General features: G+C 45.8%; 1 protein-coding gene and 1 long non-coding RNA gene across 2 annotated transcripts in view; one reads left to right on the top strand and one right to left on the bottom strand.

Moving 5' to 3' along the window:
• The window catches only part of LOC107980723, a 55,563-nt gene that overhangs the window by 2,205 nt on the left and 31,027 nt on the right, over positions 1–22,331 (top strand). The window lies entirely within an intron of this gene.
• LOC116416415 lies at positions 15,441–16,676 on the bottom strand. Its single transcript, XR_004226850.1, has 2 exons — positions 16,193–16,676; positions 15,441–16,108 (listed from the first exon to the last, which is right to left on the bottom strand). It is a non-coding gene; the product is annotated as an uncharacterized LOC116416415 (long non-coding RNA).

Raw genomic sequence — 22,331 nt, 5'->3', positions numbered from 1 at the left:
GCGCGGCTGCTCTCTGTGTAAACAATAATAAATATCCCGGTGTGCTCGCGGCCGCTTCGTGTGTGTTTTCGATATATCGGGGGAGATTTTATTTTCGATTTCGCGAGCGCGGGATACAATATTAATTAATCTGTCTGTCCGTCGCTCTGTCGCGAGAGAGAAAGAGAGAGACCAAAGCTGCTAATGACTCTCTGGGATGCTGGAAAGAATCAAAGTCATTATCGGCGTGAAAATAGCTTTTGGTGAAATTCGAGTGTATAGCAGGCTAGTCTAAACAACTTAATTATTTATATAACCGCGCGGGCTAAGAATAGCAAGTACCGCAGCTGGATAAAAAGCCGATGCGGGGAGAAGGAGAAAACTGCGGCTAATGCTGCGTGTGGGACAAACGTTGTGACAACGATCTCTCTTCGGAAATAGGATTTCCCATGAGCGTTTTTCCGATTCACTCCAATTTCAGCATAAAATAACGATACCCGAGCTGCACTGTACCTCTGGCATGCGAATCACCCGTCGTCGCATCCTCTCTCTCTCTCGTCGCGTAAAAACGGCCCAGACAAGACTAGCCATAGTCTCCTCCCACGCGCGTTTACACCGTCGCCGCCCTTGACTGCATCAGCCCTTTTGATATCGCGAATCTCTCAGCTCTCTCTATTCTAAATCCGTCGCGGCCGCGATTTTTACTCTTTCGCGGAGTGTATAAGCCAGAGACTACGTCACACGACGGCCGGCAGCATAAATCAAGAGCATCACGTCGTTCCTCCGCGAGCGCGCGCATGGGATAAATGAAGCGAGAAAGAGAGAGGAGACGGCGATGCGCGCGTTTACTCACACGAGCCGCGCGAAGAGCCGTCACCTCTCGCGCGACTATTCGCGCAAACAAGCGTAGGAGTGTATACGGCCGGCGCAAAGATTGTGGCGATTGCTACTGAGTAATTAGCCGAGGGTGTATAGGGAAAGCTCCGCCGACATTGCTTCGCTTGTAATATTTCTCGAGAGTCTGGTTATTTTGATCGGGTTAATTTTTCATCGAGTTCATATGGACTTTTGCCGACGGTGTACACGACGCCCGAAAAGTTTTCGAGCGCCGGCGTATGACGTTTCGAAAATAGAAATTGGGTCACGCGCGCGCACACATTTGTCTTTTGTTTTCGCGTATATCGACTATATAATAATACCCATCATACCCTGTTTGCTTTCCTCAGCCTCTCGCTCGCGGAGCTTTCGTATTTTATTTCGAGAGCTGCGCGAGAGATTAAATCAACGCCGCGGCCGTTGCAGTGCATAAGTACAGAAAAATTCTCGCGTGATATCTCGGTTATTCCCAGCAGCAGCAGCAGCAGCAGCAGTTCCCTCGCGCGCACGCGACGCTCTGAGTCAATGCTCACATATGAGGAAGTGACTTACATATGTACTTTTCACGTGTGTATTTCATTTTTTATTCGGCATTCGACTTCTTATTTTCTCGCGAAGCTTATCGCTCGCCTGATCGGCGTTGCGCGAGTGAATAAATAACGCTTCCAAGGTCCATTATCACGCGCTCTTTAATTGGTAGAAATTTTCGATTAAAAAATGCCGCCGTCGCTTTTATTCGCGTTAATAATAACGCGTACACGCGATCGATAATTAAGAATTCTGTTTTTAAAGCGGCCTGCACCTGATTCGCCTTCCAGGAAGCCCAAATTTCTATCGTCGCGAGTGTATAATAATTGCCGACAACTAGTCCGCGGAAAAAAGAAGGACGCTATAAAGCGCTCCGCGCACAATTGAAGATTAATAAGCGATAAATCTCAAAGAGATACAGCGCGGCGGCGGTCTTTATTCTTCGATTCATTCCTCCGCGTGTTTTTTTTTCTCTTCTCTGATCGATCGGCGAGTCGCGCGGTGTAATGACTGTAATTTTGGCAGCTTGCGCGCATTGTTTCTCGTCGATTAAGCGATCGAAGGCTCGTAAAAAAATTTATATATACTAATTTACGCGTAATGGGAGGACACGACGAAGAAAGAAAGAGAGTATTGTGTATTCGCGGCGGCCGTTCTTTTTTATTATGGCTTCATTCGAGCCGCTATGGAAATTGCTTTATAACTGGTTTGCCTGAAGCGTGAAAACGCGGGGGGCAGTAAAACTTTACACCCGGCGTCATTGATGTCTCGCGAGAGCTGAGTTTATTACATTGCCTTTGTTTGATCTCTCTTCCCTCTTTATTTACGCAAACGGACCATAATTACCGGCTAATTTACAAACCTCGCGCACAGTCCATATAAAACTCGAAGAAAATTTCCGAATAACGCGTTCCCTTATTAATCAACCGGTGCATACCGGCGCATCTTCGCTACACGCGCAGCCCCCGATAAAATCCATCGATTAGCACACTGGCCAATTACCCGGACACTCTTATTAAGAGTCGCCTCTCTCTCTCTCTCTCTCTCTCTCTCTCTCTCTCTCTCTCTCTCTCTCTCTCCGCAGGTATAAACGCTCCGGTACTGTGCACACAGCCCCCGGGTAGTAACGCTATAACGTAACTATATATCTATACTGTGTGTACGTGTATACGCATAGGAAGCGAACGGCTGATTGCATAGCGGAGAAGCCGCCGCTGCTGCTGACGCGATTTATTATATATATATAGGGGAAACCTGTCGACGAGAGATCGAGCGCTTGCCACCGCGAAATCGCGATCTTCGGAGAGCGATATATAGTCGTTTTGCCCTGCACCGGCGGAGATTTTTCTCCTTTCGAGAGTAGTAGGGATTCGTTGTATAATGGCGGGATTATCTATATGGAAGGGCTCGAGAGAGCCGATGCCCGAAGGTTCTGCGAAGCTCCGGAAACTTGATATTAGAATGTGATTTTTCGATTCGCCTTTTCTTTGAAGAAACGCTTTTGTGCATCCTTTTTGCGGTTACCGATCATATATGTAAGGGATTTTTCCGATCCTGCGCGGTGCGCAAAGTTTTATTTTGAATTGTTCGAATGCATAATTCGATATTTCAAGCTCACCGAGCCTTCTATTCGCTATTTATAGAGTATCATAACCAAGGCATTTATACAGTAATCCCAGAAGTTGAATAATCTGCTGACGCGTCGCTCTTTGGATAGACTCGTCTATCCAATTCGTTTGCGGCCGTATGCGTGTACTATAGATATATAAAGAGAGCGATAAAGGGGGAAAGAATAAGACGCAAACACGAGATATACGTCTTACTGATTTTTCGACTTTTACGACGACGGAAGAGTAAAAGTCGCCTCCGCGCGGAATTTCACCGGGTCGTGCAAAATTCTGTAATCGCATACTCCTCTTTGGCTGGTGCACATTTTTACAGGCGTCTTATATTTCCCTCGAAACCCGTGTACAACTGAGTCAGGGATAAAAGCTGCACGAGCTCTAGAAGAATTTTTCGAGAATCCGTTGACTCTTCTAAAATGCAACGCTCGTATATAGTGATATGTAGGGAAAATCGCGCACATGCCAAGAAGAAGCCTGTAGCGAATGTAGCTGGGGGATTCAAATCATCCGTATTAGGTAGGTCCCGTTTTGCGCTCAATATAAACGGCTATCATGTCGGCGGATCAAATAGCTCCCGATCTCCTACTTTTCTCTTCCCTCTATATATTTTTGCAGCTTATTATTAACCGGATTCAGCGATAAATTCGTCACGATTTACAAGTTTCTTGAGGAGCATAATACAGGAGAAGAAAAAGCTCGTACACAAATCGCGCGCTCGCGGGGCAATTTTCAAGACAAATATTTCCCTCAAGTAAATCTTGCGTAAAGACTTCAAATAAACACGCAGGCGCTTGTAGAGAGAGAAAAAGAAGGAGGTTCCGACTCGGCGAAAGTATATACAGCGAGATTCCGTGAACACATTCATTGCCGCGCGCGCGAGCGAGCTATTATTTGCACTACCGCGTTTTCGAAGTTTAAGCTTTGGAAGTGGGGCTGGGAATCCCATAAATCACTCTGGCGCTGCTGCAGTCGCCGAAACGTTATAAAACAATTAACTCTCCTCGAGAGCGGGTCTTTCAAAAACGATTACGGGGGTGCAAGCGCGGAGAGGCTTGACCTTAGTCGTAAAAAGTACGTGCGAGGGAGGCCGATGCTGCGGCGATTAGAGTTATATGAGCTGTAAATTATCGAGTTTGGAAGAATATTTCCGAATAGTAACGCGAAAATTAATTTGAAACTCCCCGAAAAGTCCCGACGAAGCAGCAGCGCACATCCATCACCAAAAAGAGCGCAGAGCACGCGGGCCGTCACGCTCACGCCGGTGCGGCTGCATAATAGATCTCTCCGGCTCGGGGCTGGTGTTCTGCAGTATCTCAATAGCCGCGTAAACACGAGTGGAAATACCTCTCCGACTCCTCTCCTTCTCGCTCTAGGTATATCGCCGCTATAGGGACCGGTACGTGTTTAGCTTCATTCACAGTCTGCGTCGAGCCGGCCGGTGAGCCTATCCCGTGGATGGCGTATAAGTTCGCGCTCCACATAAACAAGAACCGAAGAGACGTGGATTTAGATCGATGGGGGCGTCATTGCTCTCCTTCCGTGCAGTGTGTACCGATTGAAATAATTGGTTCCTTACGTCGTGACTTTTTTTTATCATCATACGTTTGTACGATTATAGCCGATGAAGGTTATGTCACTCGACTTTATGCGCGATTTCGATTGTATCGAGGGTCGTAAACGATAACGCGAATTTATTCGCGAATCGCCCGATGCTCGAGAGCGATAGTTAAACGTGATTTATGGGGGATTAGATCGTGTGTACTAAAATATGCATACCACAGCAGCTGGCTATATAGATGTGTGTACTCGGGAAAATTATCCGATTTACGCTCGGTACATATTCAATTTAGATACGCCGCGATATTGTCATTTCGCTGATGCTCATCTTTGAATTCTCACCGCTATTGGCTTATACGATGCTTGTATACTGACGTCGCCGTCGAGAAATGCGCGCATCGATGTTTGTGCTCGTTTTTCTCACCGAGACTTCAAACGAAGTTTATTCGAATCGAGTTATTTGACGCCGGGGATTGAGCGATAAATCAAACTATTTGACAGGCCGAGTTAATTTTTGAATTTTTATATCCCTCGATCGCTTGCTGCGTTATACATAAAATACACGCTATAGCAGTAGAGGCTATACGAAAATAGTCGTAAGCTGGAGGATAGTTTTGATTCCGCGCCCCCGACGAGATTTATACACAATGGCCGCGCGGTCGCATTATTTTGAGTTTCGCCTTATTTTTTCAAGACACTGTGTAAACCCCTCGCCTCGAATTTATCGCTCTATTATATGACGTCAGGCCATAAGATACACACATGCGCATATCCCGCGGCGCTGTATATACATATATCGAATCGCAGCTTTTAACTTCAAAGAGCTTGCGAGAGCTAAGTCGGCGTTATTTAATAGTTTTTTTTCGAATTCGATAAACTTTCCCGTTAAAAATACAATCGCATCCGCAAATTCGAGACTCGCACAGAAGCGCAACGCGGATATTCCTCCGACACATGACAGTATAGAGATCGTGACAGTAGTTGGCTTGCGCGAGACTCTTGCCACCCGCAATAAGAGTCGTGCAAATAAAACCTATTTTCAGTTCCGTCTCTCGGTGCGTCTCGCCGTCGTGAATCAGTGGTTTTAGAGAAATTCCCGCGCCGCGTCTCCCTCAGCTGCCAAAAGAATAATCGGACGCGATCTCTCTCTGGCGAGAAAAAAGCGTGTTATACAGCGCGCGAAAAACATCGTTACGAGCGCACAAGTGTCTGCGGCCGATAATGGACGTCGTCGAAAGAGGCTGTGATATAAGAGGATGGATAAACGAGGATTTAAATATAAAGAGGAATTACGAGCTGGGTATAAATAAAGCGGTGTGCATATATGCAGGAGTTAATAAATAAATAACGCACAGCAGCTTTCTATTATACACGCGCGCGCGGTGAAATATATCGATAATTATCGGCGCCGCGATTCGAGCATCCGTTGCGCAACCCAACGCGCTTTCATCGTGGCGGACTGCATTTTTGCTTAATTAATTCAAATCGCAGCAAACGCCATAAGCGGGCAATTAAAAGAAGCCAAGAGAGAGGGATATATACCTCATACTCTGGCGTTTACGGGCAAAAGGAAGCGAGAGAGAGAGAGAGAGAGATGAACTGGCGGCGGTCGAGACGAGGAAAAAGGAGGAGAGTCGTCGTCTCGCGACTGAAATACTATATCCCCCCCACGCGCGCGTCTTATCAAAACAGCGCCGGACGCCTCAGCCGCACGAGAATAGGTGTAGGTGTGTTATAGTCCTCGATTTTCTCTCTTATACTCCTTCGCGAAGGTATAAAGCCACGCTATGAAAAAATGCATAGGTGAATAGCGCCGCGCGGAGGTCGGGGTAATTAAGTTCCGAAGACTGTGTTTAATAAGCCGGTTTAGCGTCCGATTTAATCAGGCTTATTTGAGAGCTGAGAGAGACGAGGGAGAGAGACCGCTAAATTGGAGCCCATTGTGTCGGGGCGCGGTTTTGTGTCCGTGTATATTTCTTCTGGGATTTGCTCTGGAATTCCTGTCCGCTGCTGATGACGGGGAGGAATTATCATACAAAGTAGTATGATAAAAGTATTCCGGAGATGTGAGGTGAAAAAAAGTTAACTCGCTCTCTCTCTCTCTCTCTCTCTCTCTCTCTCTCTCTTCAAACTTGATAATTGGTCCAGCTGGAATTTAACGAGATTAAGGATAGACGAGCGAGTATAGCGCCGATGAGAAAGCGAAAGTAAGCGAGGAGGAGAGATAGTCATCGGACGGGGATATTTAAGAAAATACAAGGGGGCATTCGCTGTGTACGGCGGCGAGTAACGACGGTAATCACCGAAATACGCGTCGCGACGCCGGCGCCATGCGGGCCGTCTCTCGCTTAATTAACCCGCTCTCCGTGCTCTAAATCTCTCTCTCTTTCTCTCTTGTGCGATGTGCTCCATTTTAATATTCTTTCTCTTCGCGGGTGTACGGCGCAACAGACGTATCTTATATTATTAGTAAACTTTTTAGCAATACTCGAGCAGTTATAGCATGAGCGGCCCAACAAGGCTGTTTTTCGTCATAAGTGACACACCGCTATAAATGCACACGGAAACGCCGGCCAGAAACTACCACGAACGGTCGCTTATCGGATTGCACCGCTCAAAATTGAAAGAACTCGACATTAACAACGACGTCACCCTGCATCTCGAAACCCCATCACCCCACCTTCGCTCTCTCCCTCTTCCTCGAACGGTCTCCTCGAGATAAAAAGTGCCATGTCCGGCTCACTCATATATAATAAAATCAGCTGCGCGCCACTTCTCTCTCTTTCGTCCGCATGTGGCGTGATTATGCATCAGCGTCCCGGTCTCTCTCCGACGAGCGCCTGATTAATTTGCATAGCCGATCGCTTCGGCCGTAAATTCGCCTTTAAGTTGCGTATCCACGCGCCTCCTTTTTTCGCGGGGATTTCGTTCGCGCGCTTGCTTGCTCGCGTATAAGGTAGTATAGGGGACCACCTACGCGCCTCCGAAAAAATCATCCCACACGCGAGGCTTATAATACTTGTTCTCTCCTCCCGGCTATATGCTCCTCGCTCTTCTCTCTCTCTCTCTCTCTCTTTCCCGTGTATTATCGGCTCGTTTTCGGCTCTTGTATGCGCCGCGCGCAACTTCGGGGAAGCTTATTACGAGGAGGCTGTAATTTCGCCTTGAAATTGATAAAATACTTCATCGCGGCCCGAGAAAGACCGGTATACCACGCGTATATGAGATCGTTATTATGCTCCGAGGGAAGAGGAAGTTGTAAGAGCCGAGAGCTGAGCTGCACTGAACTGTCTACGTCTTCTCGCAGATTTTGTTTCTCCAAAAAGCGGAAAATCGTTTCCTAGAACTCATCGAGATCGTTATCTATACAAAAACGTCGCGTTGCGCAACCGAATACGACGTTATCTCTGTATAGCAGCCGGTTCAGCCAATAAAGTACGTCGCGCGTGTCTTAAGGGTCTGAAAAATAGAAGGAGTCGAGACACACGGACATAACGGCGAATATCCAACGGACGATCACCTCTCGATCGGACCGATCAAAGAGCGCCAACCGCGTCAAGCTCTATGCTCGGCTTCGTTTTTGCGCACGACGAGCAGGTGTGTGTGCTGCAGAGCCCCAGAGCTGTGTGTATACGCGCTGCTTAATCTATAATGCTGATATATGATTGCGCGAGATTTGCATGCCGAGATTAATGACTAACGCCGATAAAGGCATTCTTGGCATTCCTACAGTGCGGGCGTTCGCACGATACTTTCGTTCGATCGATTTTTTTTTCTCTTCTTTTATCGCGCCGAGCAGATATAAACGTTTGTTATTTTATAACCGTGTATACCGAGCGATCGATTCTTCGTAAAAGGGGAGGAAAGAAAGTGTGACGGAGAAAATAGGATACGCGGTTCGTATAATCCTTTTCCGAGAAACGACAACAACTGCCCTACGTGCTAATTTCACCCTGTGTGTATAAAAGCCGTGAAAATCCCTACCGGAGGAAAAGTCTTTCTCCGGTATAATACACAGAAGCGTGTCGTACACACACACACACACACACACACATAAACAGCGCGACAATGAAACAGGCGTCGCAGGCGCTCTGATCCTTAACCCCGGCTTTGGCGCACGCGCCCACCTGGGCCAGGACACTTTTCTCCCTCACGGCATCGATCGCGATCGGTTTCCATTCGCGCTTTTGTTCGATCAAAGCGCCTGTGTCACGAGGAATTTTTCGCGCCGAGTATGTAACTGCCACATTGTCCCATTACCGATCTCTCGACTGCGTGCGAGACGGCTGTCTTAATTAGCGAATATTGCGCCTCTGAATTAATGGTCCGTGCGTGTGTGTGCGTTTTCAAACGGAGTCGATAAATCATACTGACACCGTGCGGTTATACATTGTAGGAAAAAGCGGAGAACGCTCGATTAAACGGTGAGATAAGATATCGCGTACGTAGAATCGAGGGTCGCGGGTAGTTTGATTAGGAGCATTACTGCGAGGACAGATGCGATCGCGCAGATGCGTTTGAGGAAAAATTAATGGTCTGGATATATGTATATATACATATATATAGCTATAATTTATTTACGAGAGCGGTCGGATCAAAGCCGAATCAGGTCATCCGTCCGCGCCTGTATATAGGATAATTCTCAGATATGTGGGCAACGCACGCGAGAGAGTATATGTTCCCCGCAGAATTCCGGATCAGATTATAAAATTTGAAAAAAATACCACGTCGCCGACAACTCACGATAATGAATCATAATTTCATTGCTTATTAATTCAATCCTCGCGCACACGTGAAACTCGACATTCAATCACGCGCTTATATATATACTCGTGCATCGCGTCGCCGGCGTATAGCTTATAGGAGAATTCCGTTAGCGTTTTATTACACGAAACTCTTTACGACGTGTCTCGGCATTTTTATGCCGCGTCCTTGCGTAATTTCGACCCCGAGTGAGAGAGGCGCGCGCATAGGAAATCGCATAACGATCGCCATCATATAAAATCACCTATATATATATATATATATATATATATATATATATATATATAGCGCCTACAAGGCGTAAAAGCCAAACTAGTTCACCGCGATCCTCGAGTGTCTTATACAGCATCCGTATGTGGACATTGGCAAGGGTTGCTTTTTCGAAAATTGCTTCTTTTGGGGACTTGGGGCGAAGTGCGGCGCGAATAAATTAATCCCGCAAAAAGGGTGCGAAGCTATTTGTCAAAGAAATTTGCATTTTCCCGCTAGCGCCGACGAGCTCTCCGCGGTAATGAGAAAACATCGGCGCGTTTTTACGAGGCGCTAAATTCTCCGCGCGAATAAAACTTTTGGATTATATTACGCGCTTGTTTTTTTCTTCTAAAAACAAAAGACTTTACAGAATTGAATCATCGAGTGTGTGCTACGTCTCGTGTAAACCGGGAAAATTTTACATCACCGCGCGCCACTCAAACAGATAGAGACAGAGCAAACAGATCTATAACTTCTGACCTACTATTCGCGATTATCCCCTTGTACTCGGTCCAACGAAAATAGAAAAAGAGAAAAAAAAAGAATCACATCGCTCGTATTAATAACACAATGGAAAGTGCACGGTGGCTGCCATACGTAATAGCCGCGAAAGAGACGTTAATTGTCTCTCTCTCTCTCTCTGTCTCTTCTACCGTCGCCGCCGCCTCCGGGAGTCGATGATTTGCGGTGGCCGCTCGCAATGATAATCGAGTAAGGACAACTGTACACACGCCCATGTGATCCCCGCACACATGCATAGGAAAAGCGCGGGAAGGGGCTCTCTATTAAACCGGCGACTTTTTTTTGCGCTCGCAGGCGCCGCGTGATTCACGACTCCCGGCTACGTATGACGGGAATTCATAAATATCGTGGGACGTGAATGGCTAGTGCGCCGGGATGTATTATATACCGGAGGCGATTTTTTTGCCTCTTTCTCTCTAGGCGAGGTGAGAAATCGCGAATAAATTTTAAATAATCGAGCGGGAGAGAGAGAGGGACGATTGAAAATTCAATTTTCCCGCGAGACGATTCGAGCGCGACGTTATGGGTTGTAAAACGGCGGATAATTCGTTTTATTGAGATTCCCGCGCGGTATGCGTGAGTTATATACGCCGGTGCGTTGCGTCATGTTTTTCGCGAGGATTTCGATGAACTTCGCTGTCCGTGTTCTTGGCGCCGACGCGAAATTAATAATTTTTTTTTCGCGAATTACTCGTGCGCTTATGAATTCCTTAGTCGAGTTGTCTTATGCAACGTGTGTTACGCGATTGAAATTTTTGTTTATTGGATAAATAATTTGTCGAAGTGTCGAACGTGTTTGTTTTGTTGAAAGCTGCGTATGATGATTTGTACAAGTGTGCAGTGGCGACGTGCTATTGACAATTATTCGCGGTAAATCCCGAGGAGCTTTTTCTTATTGAATTGTTTTGAATGGAAAACGCCGGTAAGTCACGTCGGTGCAGCGCATGTATAGGCAATAGACTGCGACGTTCATCGTATTATTAGCGTTGCGGTATATTGCGAGGATATAGACGCAAACAGTTGGAAAATATTATTCATTCATCTTAATAGCTTCGCTTATGTTTACATATTTATTCCGACATGGTAATTACGTCGAGGGGATGACTCTAATGGCGTCAACGCGATGTCCAATTTGTTATTAATAACGCGCTCGTCGCAGCATTATTTATTAAAATCAGATATTACACTGTATCAAGCATAATGAGAGCTTTCTAAATGGATCACACTTCGCGAAAATAGAATCGGTACTCCACCGCGTAAACAAAACGATACAACAATTCTCTGCCACCCCGTCAATTTCCCAATAGCCGGCCCGGCGTCGTTAATTCCGCGGAAAATCAGCGAAGGCCACACGTGAAGCCGTTTATATTCCCAACGTCTGTGTTCCTCTCTCACTCAGATCTCGTGCCAAGACGTCAGTTGACGCGTCGTCGTATAGCGTCTTTATAACGCCTGCCGGCGCAGCTTGCGACAGTTGCTTATATATACGTGTCCCGTATGTGTCTCGTGCACTTTCTTCTTTCATCCTTCTTGTTCTCGCTTTCTTTTCTCTCTCTCTCTCTTTCTGTCGCACCAGCAGCGGCCAAAATAAGTCGTCGCCGCGGACGAGCTTTTCTCGCTCGGCTGAGTATAGCCTTGTACAATATGATATAAGTAAGCGTTGGAATAGGAAAATTTCATTTTGTTGTTTATATAACGCAGCACGTTAAATGTTACGACGAGCTTATAATGGGTGTGACGGGGGATTTTGCAACGCTGAGCTTGTTTATGCATTCTGCTCGCCGCGGTGAGTGTCTGCGATATTTTTGAATTTATATTGAATTAAACGCGACAATACCGAGAGAGAGAGAACGAAAGTTAGACGCATAGGCGTATTATATGGTTCAACTAAGTTACAGTATTGACGTTTTGAATATTGCGGCGGTCTCGTAAATCATAATCAATATGACGTTTTTATTATATTTCTGAAATACCGTTTTCTCGACGCTGGAGTATATTCTATAAAGCTCCGTGCGTCCATTCGCGCGGAATTGGCTATAGGAGAAAAAGCCAATTAAATTAGCTCAGGGCTAGAACGGAAAGAGAGAGAAGAAAAAATTCACCCACTACTATTCTTTTGCAATAAAAGTAACTTACGCAACGTAGTGTCCTCGCGACGACAACGAAAAAAAGCCACTTCGTAAGAATCGTTTAGGCGAGACTCGTACGAGAAAATTCTGCCTCGCGCGCAATATGTATAATTTTTCGAAAAACAAATCCGGCCCTCCCCGGGCTGCGGACACAGCGGCACATTGTCGTAAATCGAATGCTCGTCGGCTTCCTCACCGCGAGGTCGGCAATTAGCAATAAAGAAAGGGAAAGTGACACATTTATGGAGACCGAGAGCCAACCCCGTGGAAATTGAATTGCCCCGTGGTGATCTCTTGGCCCAGGGGGAGAAGAAAGAAATGACTACATCTTCGCGATGACTCGACACGAGATATAGCCTGTATGGGAATTTGCGTTATCTTGTGTATTATACGCGATGTGTATGCTGCTCGTTTTCTCCGAGAGCCACGACGTATGAGGATGTTTATTCAAGGACAGCGTGGAAAAGGCTAAGTATACTCTTGGGTTGGAGCGAGGAATCGTTGTGGGTGTACGCTTTGATTAGGAGGATTTTTTTTAGTTGGATGAGTGTATTTGGTGTATAGATGGTTCGAAAAATTATAAATTTTTATTCTTATTGTGTAATATGATGCGGACTTGATTTTATTCATTCGAAATAATGCTGATCACATCGCTGCCGATCCTTTTCTGAATAATTCATTCAATTCATTACAACGCGCTGACCCATATAAAAACTCGACGTCGTGTACCTCTATAAACATAAAGGATAAAGACGGCTTTTCCATCCTAGTGATTGTCTCATCTCAATACGTGTATACAACAGGACGAGTCTCGATTCGAGCTTTGCTCCCAAAACTACTTACCAAACTTAACGACCACAACCGTCCGTTAAATTTCGTCTCTAAATCCACAACCATCAAACTCCAGCAATCGCAAAACTTAACTAACCGAATCGCCGTGTTCTCATTATTCGTTCTCTCCCCGCTCTATCCGATTTCCAGTCACTCGCGCACACTTACTCCAAGATACAGCCCGTAACGTCGAGACGAAACAAGTCCACATCGGAAAAAGAAGATCACACATCACATACACGTATACATAATGGAGAGGAAGCTTGCAGACGACGCTTCCGTTACTTCTATACATTTACGTTTCCGAATGTTTCTAACGGAGGCGGGTGGCTCGTCGCGCGTACATATCTCGTCTCTATTTATTAAACCGGTTTATCTTGGCGCCGTCGTCCTCCCCGGGTACACATATACGCGCGCGTCGAAACAAGAGAGAAAAGAGAGCCGCCGCCGCACACCACTGAATGTATACATAAATCGAATATCGCGTCGCCGCCGGCTACTCTCGATTCGCCCGCGCACACGCGCGATTTTTTCTCCCCTTTATTCACGTTTTCTGCGTATGTACATAGATGTGCAGAGTGGGACGCTTGCGTATATTACCGTAATCCGTTGCGTCTCCTCGACTCTCATTCCCGTTCGGTCGGCTATAACACTACCATAATTTTTCCTCGATTATATTATAAATCTCGAAATAAAACCGATAACCGACCTTCAAAATCGAGCGACAAGCACCCTGACGCGAGCGATCGATATTGCACGCGCCACTTGGCTCTCTCGCACACACCGTGTCGGTGCACTCTTTGTTCATTTTTTCGCCCTCTCGTCTCGCGCGACAACTCCGACTTCTATTCCTTCTGCACTTCACGCGCGAACGTGTGGTGTTTTTTTTCAACCGGCTCCTTGTTATAATTCCGTTTCACGCGCATGATCGATATGCTCAGATCCGCTGCGGATTTTCGCGTTTCACGGCCTGTCTCGCGTTATCTCAACCGGTGCATCGAGTATATACATATATAACGTTGTGTATCCGATTGTCGGCTTCGTCCGCCGTGTCGATCACGGGTGGAGCTCGACGCGGTTCGATATCGGATTCGTTCTGCCTTTCAGCTTATGTAAGGCTTGTTTGTCGACGATCTCTAACATTTCGGTTACATTGTTTTCCAAATCATGACAATTACTAATAACTGTCGACTGAAACGAGGACTCGAACAAATCTGTTTACCCGCGGATGCCTGTCGTATAAATAGAGAGAGAGAGAGAGAGAGAGAGAGAGAGAGAGAGAGAGAGAGAGAGAGAGAGAGCGCTGCACTGGCACACATATTCGCTAAACGGTATCAATCAACGATATAATAGCCCAGTTATCCGGTGGTAAACAAATGGCCCAGCGAGTGTGTGTAATCACTCGGAATAAACGTATGTCTGTCGTCGTCGCGTGCCAAAAGGTTCACACGCGTCCAATTTGGCAAACTGCACACCTACGCAACATTTCTATGTATTCGCGATTGTCGTTGCTGGTCGCTGCACTAAATGTTTCTGAAAATATACGAAGAGGCGCACGTTCTTCGCGAAGCGCCTGCAAATATGACGACCGAAGAGGTGAGACTTTCCCATCAGCGAGTGCTACAATGTTACATATTCTCGAATTGATGTTAATGAATAACTCTGCTACTTTGTCGCGATCGGCTTTTGTCACACGCGATATAATGCAGTCTGCGCGTTATCCGGTTATGGTATATCTCGTGCTTGTATAAAACGCCAAAGTGGAATATGGCATCTCGGTTATGTGTATAGGTATGCGCGTATACAGTTACGACCTCCGGCAATTAGCGCGATTCAAATTAAACGTGTTTGCCGTAGCGTTATAATTGAGGCTTTTTAAGTTCCGTACACATCTTTTCTTCTCTCCACCATAACTCGTCGTGCACACGGCTACTTCGTTTATTTATAATAATTTTATCGAGTATTCCCCGCATCGGAAGAAATCCTGTACAAAAACTCAAACAAAAGGCATACCACACACTGCGCCGAACAAAAAAACAAAAAAAAAAAGCCCAAAAGCAAATAGTCCACGTTCGACCCCTTGGCAGCAGCAGAAGCCGCGAGGCGAGTCGAGTGTTTTGTCATGGGAGTCCTCATCGGGAAGCGCATCGAGCAAACAGCGCGACGCATTAGTGCAATTAGTACATACGTGCGCCAGCCGTGTGCGGACTTGGAATACAGCGCGAGTCGTCCTCGTCGTCGGCGAGTTGAAATGGAAAAAAGCACCGACTTGTGGGAACGAGACGTATGGGCTTCTTCCATTGCTGCATGACTCGGACTGCTCGAGGCTATTCGCGAGATGCGCATAATGTCGAGGGGGTTTGCAGTCGGAGAATCCTTTTGTCGGTTGAGTCTTTTATTGTTTTTAAATTAATTATTCTTCGGCGTGTTCGTTGAACTCTGGCATGTGTGTGTGTAATTCGATAGAGAACGACGCTTGTCACTCGATCGCGCAGTGACTACGTTGGCATAAACGTAAGCACTTGGGATGGAGACGTATATTTATTTACTCTGCGGAGCTGTGATCGATGAAAAAGGCTTCGGATGAGAATTGATCTAGCTAATCAAAACTCGTCCGTCGACGGTTTGAAGAACGTGACTCTTCGGTGTCTTGTCTTGCTGCTATATGTTTATCGAACGATCAAACTTCATTGATAATCTTTCCGTCAGCGAATATGCCTCACATTCAACAGCCACTTGAGTATAAAGGATAAAGATTTTTTCATTAAGTTCGAACGATAATATTTATGCCGTAGTTGAACGCATTCGTGGGGTTCGGAAACTCGCCAATCGAATTCCATTCGAAATCCGTCATTCGAAGCAGGCTATCGAAAGTGCAGGCGACGTTATGCTCGGCCCGACAACTCAAAACGTTTCGCTCTGAAACTCGAGCAGGCCGTCAACCGAAACGTCGAATATACACTCGTCGAGGGTGGAACGGGCGAAATATAAAACGACGAATGCAAAACCGACCTATAATCGGCTCTGTAAACGGATTCCGCGTACCTGTGTAAAGCAAATATCGATTTTATATTACAAAGGTATTTGATTGTTGTAATGAATAAAAATTTAAGAATAATTAATGCTTACATTCCGAGATCATCCGTATAGCGTTCAAGGCTCTGCTGATATTTTGTCTACGCGAGCTGCGACTGCTGCAGCAACGCGGCTCGCAAATTCCTTATTGACCAGGCGTGCAGCGAACTCGCGAGTTAGCCTTAGCCCGAGGATACCGAGCGCGTGTGTGGCCTCGACTGATACGATGCCGCGGGAGGAATATTTTGCGCTGCGATGAGGACCCGCTGCTTTCTACGGTGAATATTTATTAGAGATGAGCTATTTTGGTATAAAATTATTGGATTTGTAACACAACTTGCGGAGAACTTGTTTTACTAAACTATCCATTGGTCCATTAGGATGGCGTTTGAAAATTCAGTTAGCCTACGAATGGCTTCTTTTAGGTAAAGAGGAAAAAATGTTAACATGGCTATTCGCGATAAATTGTGTATTTATAACCGTGCGCTATCCCACGTGTCTCGATATTCTGTCCAATACATTTAAGCAATCTGTAAACATTGCCGACTTCCATTACCCGTAGCCACTCTGGTACACTTACGAAATCCGCAAATTATTATACGATAGAAGAATCTCGATTAGCATTAATTTCTAAAATTATAAAACATATCGTACCAAAATTTATCCGAGTAAAAATCCACCATCATCCAGAAGACACATAACCAGTAGTCTCACCCGAAAAAATCCCCCTCGGACTAATCTCCCCGATTAGTCCTCCTTTTCTACAAAACCGACAGCTCGGCTCGCGAGTTCACGAGGGCGTAGCCGTCTCGAATCTCGCCCGGTGAAAGGCCCCGCCGCTCTCTCTTGCTGCATATAATATAAAACGCACTTTGCACGTCCCCTTAATCTTGATGGATTCGCTGCAGCTCGTTTTTATATCCCGAGACTACTTTTTTCCCTCTCGAATTTCACGGTCGGCGTCTCGCGCGGAAGCGCTTGGCTTTTTCGGCGCACACACGCGGCCGCGTATAACGAGGTGAGCTTATATATATACATATATATACAATGTACATCAGGAGGGGGAGAGATAAGTGTGCGCGGGGTTTCGCGGCGAGAAATCACACCTGTGTTATATCGCGAGCGAGGAGACAAGCTTTGGCCTTATAATAAGCGAATGTCTCTTATTTTATGAGTTTTATAAAAATCAGGCAAGCCAAGCTTCGGTTACATCATTCAATAAGCACGTGCCAGCGTCGAGGAATGCTAAACCCATAATCGCCATCGACGACGACGATCGTCAAATTAATTCCCCACGAGAACCCATACTCACCGCGCTAGTCTCGATTTATTCCCCAATAGCAGTAAACTCGGCGATTATCCCCGCCATTAGGCGATAAAACACACACGCGCGCTTTCACGCACATAATGAAGCCATATACAAGCCTAAGTTGCTCAAACGCACATACGCATACTTATATATAGCGGGGGCGTCGAGAGCTTCTTCCATCGCATATACCGTGAAAAAATGGATCGACGCTATACAGCACACTGTCGTAACCTTTCGAGAAGAAGAAATCACGCGATTAGCCGCGCGCGAGGCGTGAAAGTTATAATTTCGCGTCGCGCGCGTTACTTATTATGTGTCAACGTACTCGAGGCTCGACGTAGTCGCGCGATTATAATTCCAAGGAGCTGTGTATATACAGTACTTCTCGATGTGTCCACGAAAATCCTCGCTGCTCGTGTGTGTACGTGTGCTTGTATATATAGTCGAAATCCGCTCGGTCATCCCGTTTAATCCACGCGCGCGAGAACACATTATAAAACGTATATGTATATACCGACGATGCGCATCTTCCTAGTCGGTTATACATTCGAAGCGCAATTATGATGTAGACAAACACACTTGGATTTCTTTTCGCGCCAATGACGCGCGCACGAGTAGGTTTGTTTATATAGAGGCTTATAATTGCGGCTGATGCTTATATTCGAGGCGAATTATTATTACACGATTGGGAAGAGCTTCGATTCCGAATGTGCTTTTTTTGTCGTGTTTGGATTTGCGTGTAAATGTAGGACGAGTTTTTTTAACGTTGAGATACTTGCGGTTCTTGTTTGGGTTTCTGGAGTGACGTAATTTTATATGTAGGACATTACGATGATTAGCAGCGATTCTGATGGTGAGTTAAAAATTAATTTCGAATGTTGCGTCTTCGTGGCCTGAGCAAAAGAAGATAGGTGGCGCGTTGGAACATTCCTGTTTTCCGAACGTTGATCCGCGCACCAAGTTTGCATATAGCGGTATGCCACCTATGCCAAAACTGTGTCTAACATGTTGTTAGTCCTACTGCTTGGATCGCTCATGCTATGTCTGTGTTGTAATCTCGTGGGCTATTATTTCTTCAACTGCCATCAGGGACCAAATGTCCGAAAATTATATCGCACACGATAAATTGCAGGCGCCAGGACTCTCTCTCTCTCTCTTTCATCGCGAGCCGCCGCATCATCTCAATTGTTGCGCTCGAGCCCGTATTTTGACAGTCCAATTTCTGCGAATCTCTCGCATTCTCCTTTTGTTCTCCAGCCCATATGATGCACTTGATCGCATTATATTCGCGGGATTCTTTTACGAGCTGTTAGTCAAATTGCTCGATGTGGCACGTTTCGTTTATTCTCGCCGCGGGGGGCGAACGTCTCCGTGTTTTTCTTCATTAAAGCTCTCTTGAGAGAAAGAGAGAAAGAGTACTTAATTAAGTATATCCCGAGGTTTTACACGAGACAGAATTGATGAATGTATTCTTTTTCGACGACTCTAATTATTACGGTCCTTTGACAAAAAAAGGGGGGAGGAAATTGATTATTACCGCCAGTACGCGGTTTTTCGGTCGTTAATTAAAGCTCGACGTGTGCAATTGCGCGAATTGAATTCGAAGATAAATTAATTGTGCAGCCGTTTACACAATATACTGCACCGAGTGTGACGAGGCTCGAGTCTATATATAACGATCAGGTTTTCCTCGTCAGCGATCTATCGATATTATAAAAGTCTAAACTCCGAGTTCTCGCTCCCAGTATCCGCGGATGAAATATCGTTATAGTCGCGCGGCAGTAAACGTCCGATTACCGAGGGTAAAAACTCGTCTAGACCGTCAAAACTCGGCTCGTGATCGAGAATTCCAGGTAAACATTTGTAATGACTCGGAGAAAATTTTCTATTCATGTTTGCTCACCTCGCGTACACTCGACAAAACACATGCCGCTGCACCGATATTTAAATCTCTACAGGTCAACCTACTGCGGCGCAATACATTATCAAACGGCCTTTCGTCGAATCGTATACAAGTCTTACAACATTATCGATCTACAAGCGTGTGCACCTACATTTTTCAAATCGCTCGCGAGGGCGCTAGAGAGAATCGTTAAAACATCGCCGTAGAGCTTTATCGCCGCGCGCGGGAAACACAAGTAGCCATAAAATTGATTCGCCGCGCGCGGGAAAGTATGTGTGCGCTTGTATAGCGATCGGATGGAAACAAAATTCAAGTAGAGAACATAAAACGACGAGAGACTAGAGGATTAGGATTAGCTCCGCGAAATCTCGGGAACGATATTTTTCGATTCTTGTTTCCTCTATATCTCGATTAGAGTTGTTTACCGCTGAATAGTTTGTTTATATCCTCAAGGCCGCGGGCCGCGAGCTTTTTCAACTGTATTTTCGCGAATCAGGCCAGAGTGAGTGTTTTTGCTACGCGGGGTATTTTTTATCGGCGCTTTTTCCGCGTCGATTACTAATACACTCGGTTTTCCCACCTGACGCAGACGGCAGCGCTGTGTGAATGTTTTGAAACTCTATGTTAAATAAGCCGGCATAAAAAATAGCATCGCTACGCGTCGACTTTTACTCGCGTTTTGTATAATAAATTCTCAATCAACCAAAACAAAAAAAAAAAACTCGTTCAAAGATCGATCAGTCGGTCGCGTGTCATCGGCGCATTAATTTGTCAAACGCATCCGCCCGTACGCGAGAGCACTTCCTGCGTTCACGCGAAAATATACACTGTACACTTGCCTCGAAAGAGTCGTTCCCGCGAAAAAGCGCCAATGGAGTCGAGAGATCGTATCGTTGCCAAACGCATAACGAGCGATAAAGAGACGGAACGAGTTTGTTCTGCGCTGTGTACGGGCGCTGCGTATATAACTATACAAACGAGCGTCTCGTAAAGATACGCGGCAATTTCTCTCCGCGACGAGTAGGATCGCTACTCGCTAATCTCGATGAATAGAGTAATTTGTTGCGGCAAAGATCAAGATGAGAGTTTCTTTCTCGCGACTGCAGTCTGTGCAAAGCTCGTCGGCGAGTTTGGATGACGGGGAGGCGATATGACTTCATTTGGAGGAGATCGAGATTAGGGTTGACGTTGTTGGAAAATGTATAGTTGCCGGTGTTTTTGGAAGCTTGAATTACGCGCGTTTACGGGCTTTCTCCTTTGAGAGAGTTAAATTGCCGTTTTTGTTATCGCTTGGGTATATCGGCTTGGTATTATGTAGAAATTGACGGATACGTGTGTTTTCTCCTTGTTTTGTTGAATGTCTGGAATTACGTTGAATTCTTTCGCTCCATATATAGTAAATCATATACCAAGCAGAAATCACACTAATTACTCTTGAACTCCCGCAGACACTTCGTTCGACTGCAGTAAATTAATCTCCACCTATTAGAACCCATACCTGCTGTATAGCTAAGAGATACCACTGATTTACCACACCACGAAACAGCCAACAGCATAAACACCGATCGAACAGTTCATAAAGCAGCGGAGCCGATAATCAACGCGACTCTAACGGCTAATTGTACGTCAATGAACGCCTACGCGCAACATCGAGCTCCTGCACCATACCGCCATGCAGCTGCTGTTTATTCCCCGGCAAACGCTTTTGTCAGCTCTTACATATCGTAGCGCCGCGCGAAAGTAAGCGCAGCGTTTACAAATTGACATATCGACTCGAGGAAATATCAATCGATTAGATATCGACAGTGGAAAATCTATGTGTATGCGCATTCGCTCGCTTGTGGACATATAGTACGTATGTGGGAAAAAAAGAGTATATGTGTGTGTGAGTGTGTATAAGAAACTAGCGCGGCGCCGTCGATCCGGTAAATAGGTAAGAGAGTCGCGCGGCTAGTGGATTGATCCGGGTATTTGCATATGGCCAATTAACGGCATTCCAAGACTGAAATTACGAGGCTCAAACGCGCGGACATTATAAAGCGGGGAAGTCCGCGCTGCAATCGCGCTCTGCCCTTTACTATATACGCACGCATCATACGTGTTGTACAGCCCTCTCGTGCAGTGCAGCCTCGTCGAGATGAGAGAGAGAGAGAGAGAGAGAGAGAGAGAGAGAGAGAGAGAGAGAGAGAGAGAGAGGAGTATATACATATATACATATACGTGTGTGAAATATTGAAACGTCGGGTATCGATTGCCGGCACTGCTTATTAAGTTGTCTGCTTAAACGATATAATTCTATTCTGAATATAAACTTGTTTGCTTTATCGAAGTAACGCGCGCGTATACGCGATATTGATGCCTACTTATCCTTTTTCCCCTGTGTGGATTATGGTATATTCATTAATAAGCGTTATTTCTTTATGTTACAGGTGAGTTTCAACTACGTCGTACATCAACGATTCATCTCGCAACGAGTAAGCTTCGTCATCGATTTTTCCAAAATATATAACTGCGCGAATATATCCGGAGCAATAAACGGCTTCGGTAATGTCGACGAGCACTTTTGAAATTCCCAGCCATGTAACGCACGCTAATAGCGCATCGAAATCGAAAAGCCACTTTGGCAGCGTCGAGCCTCGCATATATCTCCCGTGTATAACATACATAGCACACGGCGCCATGGAATCCAATCAAACGAAATCCGCGACCCACTAACGTCCCGCGATCGATAACGTATAACGAAAAATAGATAACAACCGATTACAAAGCGCGCAATTCGATCAGCGCGCGACACTTCATAAATATCGTATAAAAAGTCGTCCTGGGCAAAAAGGGCGCTTCCGATTACCGATCAAAACTTGATAAATCACGAGGCCATCGATAAATTCCTTCGTTTTTTTCTTCGTTCTCTGCCCAGCATATACACATGCAGACGGCGCTGGCGGGACGAGTTTGCGCGATTTTAATTGCGCTCACATAAA

The sequence above is a fragment of the Nasonia vitripennis genome, chromosome 2 (assembly GCF_009193385.2).
Source record: "Nasonia vitripennis strain AsymCx chromosome 2, Nvit_psr_1.1, whole genome shotgun sequence".
NCBI classification, from domain to species: domain Eukaryota; kingdom Metazoa; phylum Arthropoda; class Insecta; order Hymenoptera; family Pteromalidae; genus Nasonia; species Nasonia vitripennis.
Note: the sequence above shows the minus strand (reverse complement) of the source record. Positions and strands in the feature narration are given on the sequence as shown.